Genomic DNA, 12,045 nt, shown 5'->3' with positions numbered 1-12,045 from the left:
CTCAGCCATAAAAAGAAATGAAATTGAGTTATTTGTAGTGAGGTGGATGGACCTAGAGTCTGTCATACAGAGTGAAGTAAGTCAGAAAGAGAAAAACAAATACTGTATGCTAACCCACATATATGGAATCTAAAAAATAAAAAAGGGGTCATGAAGAACCTAGGGGCAAGACAGGAATAAAGACTCAGTCCTACTAGAGAATGGACTTGAGGATACCGGGAGGGGGAAGGGTAAGCTGGGACAAAGTGAGACAGTGGCATGGACATATATACACTACCAAACGTAAAATAGATAGCTAGTGGGAAGCAGCCGCATAGCACAGGGAGATCAGCTAGGTGCCTTGTGACCACCTAGAGGGGTGGGATAGGGAGGGTGGGAGGGAGGGAGACGCAAGAGGGAAGAGATATGGGGACATATGTATATGTATAACTGACTCACTTTGTTATAAAGCAGAAACTAACACACCATTGTAAAGCAATTATACTCCAATAAAGATGTTTAAAAAACAAGTCCCCCCAAAAAAAGTCTTTATTATTTTTTTTAATTTTTATTTTTTTATTGACGTATAGTTGATTTAAACAGTGACTTTAGACAATAGAATTGCTCATAAATTCTATGCCACCTCTATAGAAAGATATGTTTCTTGTAATTCTGCCTTAAATGCCATAGGGTTGAGATATAATGAATGGAAGTGGGGACATTTTTAGAGGTCACCACTGCTACCACTACCATCAATATAATCGTCATAATCACCATAGTCCTCATCGTCATAGTAATATATTCATGTTTCCCCAGTATATAAATTGTGCATTTTAATACAGTGCTTAATTTTAAATTTTATTTATTTATTTATTTATGCATGCGGTACGTGGGCCTCTCACTGCCACGGCCTCTGCCGTTGCAGAGCCCAGGCTCCGGACGCGCAGGCCCAGCGGCCATGGCTCACGGGCCCAGGCGCTCCGCGGCATGTGGGATCCTTCCGGACCGGGGCGCGAACCTGCATCCCCTGCATCAGCAGGCGGACTCCCAACCACTGCGCCACCAGGGAAGCCCCTACAGTGCTTAATTTTATAAACCCTTCACAAATTCTACTTGGAAACACAAAAGCTCTAATTCCTATGGTAAATAATAAATGAAAGAAAATTATGTATATTTAAAGACTGTGCTGTTAAAATTAGGTATGTATACATACATACATAAAATTATGTATATTAAAAGACTAAAATTATGTATATTCAAAGACTGTGCTGTTAAAATTCTAGTAAATTATATAAGCCGCAAAGCAACATGTCTAAAAGTTTAGAAAAAGATTAAAAGCACTTATGATAATCACTTAATTCATTCTCTTCTAGCTTCTGTTCATATGTACGTTTTAGGACCCCAAATCCTAATGATTATTTACTTCTGTTACCTTTTTTCACCTTCCATTTAGAAGATTATTTTTCATCTTGTTAAAAAAGCTTTATAATTTATTTATTATGTTAATTCAGCTAATAATATTATGATAGTTCAGCCAATAGAGAAGATACACATTTAAACCCCTTAATATTTCTTCTATTTTTAGATACTGAGTTTGGAAACTCTATTTTAAAATACTATTTTGCTTCAGTCCACCTATCATGTAAATGTAAGGTTAGTGACACTTCAAAATTCCTAATACACTTCCCTAAATGTGAGGAAAGGAAGAGGAAAAGAAGGCTCAATAATAATTTAATATCTGTTATGAGTCAGGTACTTACTAGGTACTTTAGCTGTGTCACCTCAATAAATTCTTCTATTAATACACATAGAGAGATGCTAATGCATTATTATCTATACTTAAAGAGAGGAAAAGTTAGCTTCAGAAAATTTAAGTAGCTGTCATTGTTAAATAATTATTAACTAGCTGGACCAGGGATCACATACATACTCTTGACTCTAAAAGCCATTTCCAAGTATTATACCATACTTACTCCTATTCAGAGTTGCATGTGTAATGAATAAAAACAGTGCCTGCTGGCAATTTTTTCTATCAGATCAACGCATAATCATGATCATCTTTCATTTTATCTTTCCACCGAGACTTTAGAGCACGCAAACTTCCCTGAGCCCATTAGCATTTGTTTCATTTATTTTTTACCATAGGAATTAGAGCTTTTGTGCTTCCAAGTGGAATTTGTGAGGGATTTATAAAATTAAGCACTGTATTAAAAAGCACAATGAAAAACACCAGCAAATCAACAAACAGCTGAGAGCAAGAGAGAGAACATGAATACCAGGAAAGTTTGCAGTGTAGTACATCTGATTCCCACTGTCCTGACAACCAAGGCCAAAGGGAAATAGACTAAGTTATGTATTTTACATTGCCAGTTCAAAAGAAGTATATCCGCTCACATGGAGAGAGATACTTGCCGAGGCACTGAACTCAAGGAGCGATTCATCATTTGTTTCTTTATAAAGGATGCTGGGTAAAATAATGGATAATTACGTCCACTGTGGCATCTTAAAAAAGCTAGATGTTGCTTAAATATGTGTGTCATATATCACCTGTCTAAGAAAGAAGAGGTTAAAATGTTAAAATTCACCCTGAGAAAGCATTTCTACAGGGATGTGCAATTATATGGTTCAGGTATTTTGCTATCTGATAAACCAATTTAACACAGAGTCTAGAGAAATGTTAGCGTGTGTGCGAGGCAGTCTCTCTCCAGTGTCAGGTGTCTCAAGCATGCCTTTGGCAAGGGCTGCATTGTAGTCAATTCATGGTTGGATTCTCCGACAGGAACCTCAAGTGCCCACTTTGTGCAGTTGATTAAAAAGGGAACAATGTGGTGTTAGTGCCAGATGGGCTGATGCCTGCGCATGCAGTTAGCTTCCTTTAAAATCTGTTGTTGTCTTGAAAATGCTCTCTTTCTCTGTCACCCTTACGTAGGTACTGCCTTTTACAGATGACTGAAGTACTCAAGACACGTGTGTGGCGGCCATGGCTGCCCTAAGCCCACTGCTGCCACCCACTGAAGGATTCTACCACAGGGAAGACACTGTGGATACTGCCTTTCCATTGGATGTGTGCGCCAAGCAGAACACAATGCTCAGAGAAAGCAGTCACCCGGGAACACAGAATCACTAGCGCTGACAGATCAAGGACAACTTCAGTGGACTCAAACCAACCACAACAGCAACAACAGTACCAGCCCAGGTGGAAGGACAAAGATGTAAAATACATTTTTACTACAAATCTATTGAGATGATGTATCTTTTACCTTTTCCCTAAATTGCTAAAAGTACAGAATTCTAAAGGCTGCCAAGGGGATATTAACAGAATATATATTGATTTTCCTGGTTGATAATCCTCTGTTGCTGGCACATACAGATACATCCCAGAAAACGCATATAGGCTGAGCACATGAAAAATATAAATATGCTTAAAGTGTTTTCATACTTCGGAACTACAATCAATCATGTTGTGCAAAGTAAAACTATAAGAAATGTCTCTCTCACTCCTCATTTCCATCTCTCCACCTCTGCCTTTCTGACATTTCATCTGCTTTTCATGAAATTAAAAACACACACACAACTGCTAGCTTTAAAGGAAAAGAACTTCATGCTCTTATTATAGGGAATGTCAGTAATAGTATTTAATTTGGAATACTTAGGAAAATACATTGATTAGAGCAGAGGTGGGCAAACTGTACCCCACAGGCCAATCTTGGTTGCTGCCTTGTTTTATAAATAAAGTTTTATTGGGATGTGGCCATGTTCATCCATTTACACATGGTCTGTGGCTGCTTTCATCCTGAAAGGCAAGAGTAGTTGTGACATGAGCCAATGGCTGGCAAAGCCTAAAATATTTACTTCTGGACCTTTACAGAAAAAAAAAAAACTCGCTGGATTAGAAGGTAAGGCATAGGATTTTGTATCCTCCTATCCCATGCTCTGCTCCACCTCCACCCCGGAAAAAAGAAACTGGGCTAAATAACAGTGATGTTTAGATATCAGAAAAGACTATGTGCATAAGTTCTCTTTAGTTAACAGTTTCTTGAATAGAGCACTAAAAATTGTGGTCCCACAGTTAGTCTTTTAAAACTTCATTTCTGTAATGTAGTGAACAATACAAATGCGCCAGCAGGATCACAGTAACAGTGTGCACAGGCCTGTGTGTCAAATGCTTGTACAAAGTCCCGCTCTGTGTACTGCTCTTAGGATATCTGTCACATGCTGTGTTTTGTGACAGTTCTTTGTAACTCTGTCCTTTGCTGTTAGAATCTATGTTCTTTGAAGGCAAGGGATGTATCTCTATTTTATACCATCTAGCCTTGGTTCCTTGTAGCACTCTAGGAGCTCAGTGAATATTAGTTGAATGAATGAATAATAAGTAGAACAAAGTCTCCTTATTGAACTTATTAAAAAGAAAAAAATCAATTAATTAGTACATTTAAACAAATGCAGTTTGGTAATCAAAGTAGATGCAGAGAATCTGAGCAAAGAAATGAAACTGATTTTCATGCATGGCTTGTGGGAGCACATATAACTCTGTGTCAGGTCTTTTACAGTAAATACAACTTAATGGCTAATTGTAGCTAATTGGAGGTACTAATGGACCTAGTTTTTAATTAAGAGATGGAGATCATTTGTAATTAGCTCATGGTACCCATGAAAACCAATGTTTAGAGCTTAAAAAATGGTTTGAAGTAGCTTAAACACCCCCCCATTTGAAAAATGGTTTTGCTCTTTGAAGTAGCTTAAACATCACCCCTCATCCCTGCCAAATTATGGAAGAGTTTTATAAAGTAATACCCACTCAAGAAGAGTTAGTACAAAGATGGGTTTCAACCAAATCTTTGGTAGAGCATCACCGATTCCAAATTAGGGAGGCTGGGCTTCCCTGGTGGAGCAGTGGTTGAGGGTCCGCCTGCCGATGTGGGGGACGCGGGTTTGTGTCCCGGTCTGGGAGGATCCCACATGCCGTGGAGTGGCTGGGCCCGTGAGCCATGGCCGCTGAGCCTACGCGTCCGGAGCCTGTGCTCCGCAACGGGAGAGGCCACAACAGTGAAAGGCCCGCGTACCGCAAAAACAAAAACAAAAAACAAAAACAAATTAGAGAAGCTTTCCAATGCAAACTGATATTATTGACTAGCAAAACAATGTGGAAAAACTGCATAAGTTTAACAGTGAATTTTGTCTGAATCAGGGCAAGTACCATGGTGAAGACTTCATTCTTGTCCTGAAGTTGTACTGATGATAAGATTGACTCTTTTCAACCTATTTTAGCCAGTATATAGAAGGAATATGGCAGAGGATGAAAGTATGTTCAGAAGTTCTATGGGTTGCTGTCAATGTATTTTTGGTCCTTTGTTTCATTTTTTCCAAACACGAATTCAAATTCTGAATTCTAAGGTTTTCAGAAAAGGAGAATGAATTTTGGTTCTACTTCAGTTTGTTCTCTGTCCATTGTGGTCTTTTTCTTGATTTCATCATCATGATGCCCATCTAGGAAATTAAGTTCAAAGTGACTGAGATAAACATTTGACAACATTTATCTGTATTTTTCATATGTTTCTCATGAAATCCAACTATGAAAAGAAAAAAAATGATGTTTTACTTTTCATTTTCAAATAGGAGGATCTTTTAAAGAGTTATCATTGTATGGAAAAGAAACACTAAAAAGAGAATAGACTCGTGATTTTGCATGAAAATGTGGAGGGTAGTTCCGGACTTCCTGTTTTCTGTCCTTGAAATGAGCTGGATATGGTGTAGCCGAGACTTGGAGAGGAGAGAGGAAATAAATCAGAGAACCCCATCTCCCAAACCTCAACCACTTTCTCTGGACATCACCACTCTGGCCTTAGCTCTATCCTTCCTGAATTTTTTTTTTTGTTTTAATGTATTCACTGTTTAACTATTCACCTTAGACTTTTCCTAAGCAAAGAGATCTTCAGCCATGCATCTGACGACCTTAATTCAAATTCACATTAAAGTAACTCTACAGCTGCTGAAGTCAAAATAAAAGGTTTTGGTTCCTATACTCCTAAAATCACTTCAAGTAGCATGGTGATACCCAAATCACACTCTGAAAAAATACTACTCTGATATACTTTCCTGCCTTTAATTAGATGTATATTCCAAAGGTTCCAGAAAAAAAACTTGATTCTTAAATATTCTGTGAGGTCAAGTCTTCAGTGTCTTTGTAACATGTTCCAGAAATATGTTCTATCAGTGATCCCCTCTATTGGGGACATTCTTCCTGATGATTAGCCCACATCTTATTAGTGTCAAAAACCAAATCAACAGGGCTTCCCTGGTGGCGCAGTTGTTGAGAGTCCGCCTGCCGATGCAAGGGACACAGGTTCGTGCCCCGGTCCAGGAAGATCCCACATGCATGGAGCGGCTGGGACCGTGAGCCATGGCCGCTGAGCCTGTGCGTCTGGAGCCTGTGCTCCGCAACGGGAGAGGCCGCAACAGTGAGAGGCCCGCGTACCGCAAAAAACAAACAAACAAACAAAAACAAATCAACAAAACAAAACAAAATCTAGACGTACAAAAATACCCCACTGAAATAGCACCTTCTTATGCTCATATTGATGAACTTCCTTAACCTCCGTCACCTTCACCTCAAGTCCACTTTGGCCAGCTGCTCCCATGACCTTGACTTTGCTGAGAAATATTAGTTCATTATCCACATTCCTAAATCTAAGTATTGTACTTCTGACCACTTCGTATGCCTCGTTGAGACCTCTAGTCTCTATCTTCCTTGCTTTCTCCTTTTCTCCCACACGCCACTGCCTTCTTTTCTTTTTCTATCCATCCTGGAAACTAGTTTGTCACTCGGTAACTCTCTTGCCAATGTCAGCACACATTGCTCCTTTTCTCACTCCACTCAGTGAAACCTTAGCCCTGGGTTAATCCACCTGTCTGCCTTCTTGGCTACTGATCACTACAGTGAAAAATCAAACATCCTCACGGACTGGTATAACAAAAATCTATAGTCTGTAGCTTCAAATGGCCCCCCAGGGCTGCCCCTCAAGCTTCCTGTGTATTGCTAGTTGGCTTTCTTTTTCCAAATCTCTGTTCTCCTTCAGTCCCTTACCATGCCATTCCCACTCACTCTCAAAAGATGGCACTTAATACTTCACACACACACACACACACACACACACACACGCACACAAACAAGTAGTATCATAGAGATGATCATACTAAGTGAAGTAAGCCAGACAGAGAAAGACAAATATCATATGATATCACTTATATGTGGAATCTAAAATACGACACAAATGAACTTATCTACGAAACAGAAACAGACTCACAGACATAGAGAACAGACTGGTGGTTGCCAAGGGGGAGGGGGTTGGGGGGAGGGATGGACTGGGAGGTTGGGATTAGCAGATGCAAACTAGTATATATAGGAAGGATAAACAGCAAGGTCCTACTGTACAGCACAGGGAACTATATTCAATATCCTGTGATGTTTTATCACAGGATATACATGTATATATACATGAATATATACGTGTATATATATATATATATATATGTGTGCGTGTGTGTATAACTGAATCATTATACTGTACAGCAGAAATTAACACAACATTGTAAATCAACTATACTTCAATTAAAAAAATTAAAACAAACAAAAAAAGTATTTATCATGTAGGAAACCCTACATTTGACTTCCTACTCGTATGCTTACAAACTTACATGCAGGTGCACTGTCGTTTCCTCCTGTCCTCCTGCATTCCTAGAGGAGATGTCTGGCTTCCTCAGTGACCTTGTTCTATCAGTCATCCCCTGTATGAATTACATCTTCAACCATTAGAACTCTTTCCTGGCTTCTTCCTATCATGACCAAACATTTCCCATCTTAAAAAAAAAATTAGTCAATCGATCAGTTCCCTTCTCCATTCGTTTTCTGTTATTATCGTCTCTCCTCTTCAAAGCCAATTTTGTTAGGTACGACACTTTTTACATCCACTTTGTCATAGGACATTCACTGTCTTGCTCTTCCCCCTAAAACGGCCCTATCAGAGTGGCTAGTGACCTCTGTGTCACGAAATCCAATGGCTTCTTTTCAAAACTCATCTTAACAGACTGGCCTCTCTTGAAACCCTCTCTTGCTTTGGTGTCTTTGGAAACCTCACACTCTTGATTTTCCTTTTATGTCTATAGTTATATTTTCCAATCTTTACTTTAGGTTCCTTTTTCTGCCCATTCTTTATTTTCAAGGATCTCTTCACTCGAAGCACATTTTCTGGGTGACATGAGTTTAATTCCATGACGATGACTCCAAAATCCATTTCTACCTAAAAGCTGTCTTATGAGCTCCAGAAACAGACATCCAAATATTTATTGATTATCTCTATTTGGATGCCTCACAGACATCTCAAACTCAATGTGTACAACACTGCACTCAAACTCTTTCCTGCCAAATTTGATTCTCTTTCCTCTGGTTCAGAGCTCAGCAAATGATACCTCAGGCCATTGAGTGCTAGGAACTTAAGAGCTACCTTTAACTCTTTCCTCTCCTTCTACTCTGACATCCAGTGAGTTACTAAGTCCTGTGTATTCTACCTCTTTCAAATTTGTCAAATTTGTTAACTCTCCATTCTTATTTGCACACCTTGGGCACATGTCAACTTGATTTTGTGCTTGGACTCCTGAGTCCTGGTCCCTGTTTTCCAGTTCTGTCTCTCTCCAGTGCATTCTCCACCTATATCCAGAGTGATCATGTCACTCTCCAACTTAAACTTTTTAGTTTACATCTATTGCCAGCAGGATGGAGTCCCAGCTACCATAGCTGGTGACATCGCTCCACCTTATTTGTCCAGGATCATTTTCTCTACTCTCATCTCTCTTTATGCATCCCTGTCCTACTGAACCATCTGTAGTTCCCCGAATTTGCCATATCCTGCTACCCATGAGCTTTGTACATGCTGCCCTGTTAGTCTGAAACTCCCCCCTCCATCTTATTTTTCACTTGGCTAATTCCCATGTGTCCTCATGTCTCCATTCAGAGGTTTCTTCCACTTTCTCTGACTCCTACCGTGGGTCAGTTTTCTCTTTGTGTCCCCATAGCACCTTGTAACAAGGATGATTAGCATAGCTGTTGCTAATAACATTTGAGCACTTATTTGATGCCAGAACCTGTGCCAAGCAGGCTACATATCTTAACTCATCTAATGCTCACAACACCTTACGAGGTAATTAATATTTCCTCAGATAAATAATCCAAGCTACAGAGAAGTTACATAATTTTCCCAAGGTTCCACAACTAGTAAGTGACACAGTAGATTCTGAACTCAGGCATCTTATTGAAGACTTTACAAACTTGTAATCTCTTGCTTGTGTCTAACTTCCTAACTGGACCCTAAGTTCTTAGAAAGAAGTTGTATCCCTAGCACCCGACACAGTGATTGTCACAAAGTGTGCTCCCAATAACTACTATTTGAATAACTAAAAGAACAAGGTGGCACGTGGCTCAAAGAGGAAAGAGTTCTTGCCTAAAATCAGATTTACCCTGATTACCCTGATATCACCTTCAGTGTCTGCCGTCGTGATGTTTTGCCCCAAGAATACCAAATAACTTGCTGTCATCTAATCACCCCATAGAATTTCATTTCCCGTCCCATTCACCTCATGTACATTTCCCACTCTTGTCCGGCTGGTAAACTCATATTCATCCTTCCACATCAAGCTCAGAATTCACTTTATTCCTGAGGGTTCCCAATCTTCATTGTAGATTCTAAATTTTAGTTCCTCCATACTTTATACATTTGAACATCACCATCATCAACAACAACAACATTAATTTAGGCCATCATATATTTTTTTTAACCAATGGTCCATTTTCTATTCATCTTTGTATCCCTAGTACTTCAGTGTTGTGCCCAGCACTCAGAGGGTGGTCAAAAAATGTTCGATATATTGATCGAACAGAATTAGGTTGGGTTTTGTTTCTGTAGATTACCACGGGGATATCTCAAACTCTGATACATCATGGCAGTTTAGTTGGCTCCTACAATGGCCAAGAATCGATTACTATTGGAGTTGTCCAACACTGGCATATTGGGAGACATGAGAAGAGGATATCACAATACCTTATGCCTGTTTCACTTTCCTGATCTGATCAAGGGTTTGGCAAAGGATATGTTACCTTTTCAAGTGTCATTCAAGTTGTGCCCACCAGATAAGTCACAAACATTTTAGGAAGGCAAGTCTATTTTCATTTAGAGATGGACTAAAGAGGCCAAAGAATTCTGTGCAAATTTATAAGATGTCAAACCACCAACCCAATCTTGTAAGGGGAAAACAACTGTAAAATCTCCCAAAGTGTTATTTTTCCTGTCACTTCTATTTTAGTCCCTTTGTATTTCACTGGGGTCTTAGCACTTATTTTAGTTTAGTGATATCATATCTGAGCTTTCTAAATGTTCTACGTAATTACTGGGTCTTACCCTTCAAGCACACACCAAACTGCCAGATTAAGTTTCTCAAAGCACTGCTTTGATCAAGTCATTTCTCTGCTCAAGGACTCTCAGTGGCACCTGACTATGGAATTAGGTGGGAACTCTGAGTCCAGATTTGCCTCCAGATGTTCTGCCACAATTGATTTGTGTAGAGCCTGACCCATGACACACATCTAGTAAGTGCTTTTGATGTTTTCATTGATTTTTCCATTGTGTTTTTGAAAGTGAAATCAGAAAACCTAGTTGAAGGAAAGTTCCATTTTGTGTCTTTCATTATTATCAATACTGGCAAATTATTAAGAGTAGATGCCTCTTGTTAAACAAAAGATGCCACACGGTAAACAAAGTAAAGGCTACATACGTTAGAGAAAGCATCTTCCCAGGGGTCCCATATCCTAAATAAAACAGGCACATGAAGATATGACAGGTAATACACTTTAGGGAAAGATAAGTGGTATTTTCATTAATGACAACTTATAGAGATTTCCAGGAGGACCAAAGTAAGTAACTTCACAGCTGAAAGCTAACTCATTGCTTCTCAACTGAACTTCTAAGAGGAGTATTCAGCCATGAGCATAATTAAACAAGTCCACAAGACATGAGAAAAGGATTACCCTGAATATGCTGGGTCAAGCAAACCAGGTGGCCAAGAACACGATGTCCTCTGCTTGAAAACCACCATTCAGTTGCCAGACTCTGCTGCTCTCTGGGCTCTCCCATTCTGTTTCTGGCCTTTGTCTCTTGCTCTCTCTCCAGTGCCCTTTCTTGGTTTAGATTTTATGTCCTCATCATCTGACACATCAAAGGATTAAAGAGTTCAAAGCCCTTCATGCTGCCAGTATTTTATTTAGTTAAAATCAACAAAGATGAAAACTTGTGCCCATTTTCCTCTTTGCAAGAAACCAAAAGGCAAAATCAAGATGAAAGCACAAGAAGATCTGTGCTGTTCAAAATTAAAACTCATGTCTTCACATATGTATACTCTGTGACAAACTGCACCACTGGATTTTATGAAACTACTTCAATATTGCTAATTAAAATGCTCGAGACACTAACGAATTCTCAAATCAACCTCTGCCACTTTGTTGTACAAATGGAACATTGGCAGATTTTCTTTCAATATCCAAAACACCATTTTTGGAACAAATTTGAAGTTTTGATTCATTCAACAATTGTATCGAGTACCTACTATGTGTCAGACACTATAGTGGGTGCAGAGCAAGCAAAATGGGATGATTTTCTGATTTCAGAGGAATTAAGGTCTCTAAAGCAGTGCTTCTCAAACTACTTTTATTCATCTGTGCCCTCTTTTGATAAACACAAGTATCCTTCTCCAATTTCCCAGAAAGTCTAATGAACGCTCCAACACTAAGAATTACTGATACACAGAACATAGACTCAATTTTCTGTGTATCCTTCATAGACCAAAAGTCTTTGAGCTTTTACTTTTTATTTCAAAAGCAACACATTTATTTTCCATACACAAAACTGGATTGGAATATTAAATATCCTTTTCTGAACCACATATGCTAACCCCCCACCCCGGAACTGAAATTGAAATGCCTGCTTAGAATCACTGTTTGAGAATCACTGCTTTAAAGAGTTT

General features: G+C 39.1%; 1 protein-coding gene across 9 annotated transcripts in view; it reads right to left on the bottom strand.

The window, feature by feature from the left end:
- RBMS3 (RNA binding motif single stranded interacting protein 3) overlaps positions 1-12,045 on the bottom strand; it is a 711,536-nt gene that overhangs the window by 49,468 nt on the left and 650,023 nt on the right. The gene's annotated exons all lie outside the window — the stretch shown is intronic.

This window comes from Monodon monoceros, unplaced genomic scaffold, assembly GCF_005190385.1.
Source record: "Monodon monoceros isolate NGI ecotype Baffin Bay Population unplaced genomic scaffold, NGI_Narwhal_1 Super_Scaffold_3, whole genome shotgun sequence".
NCBI lineage: Eukaryota > Metazoa > Chordata > Mammalia > Artiodactyla > Monodontidae > Monodon > Monodon monoceros.
Note: the sequence above shows the minus strand (reverse complement) of the source record. Positions and strands in the feature narration are given on the sequence as shown.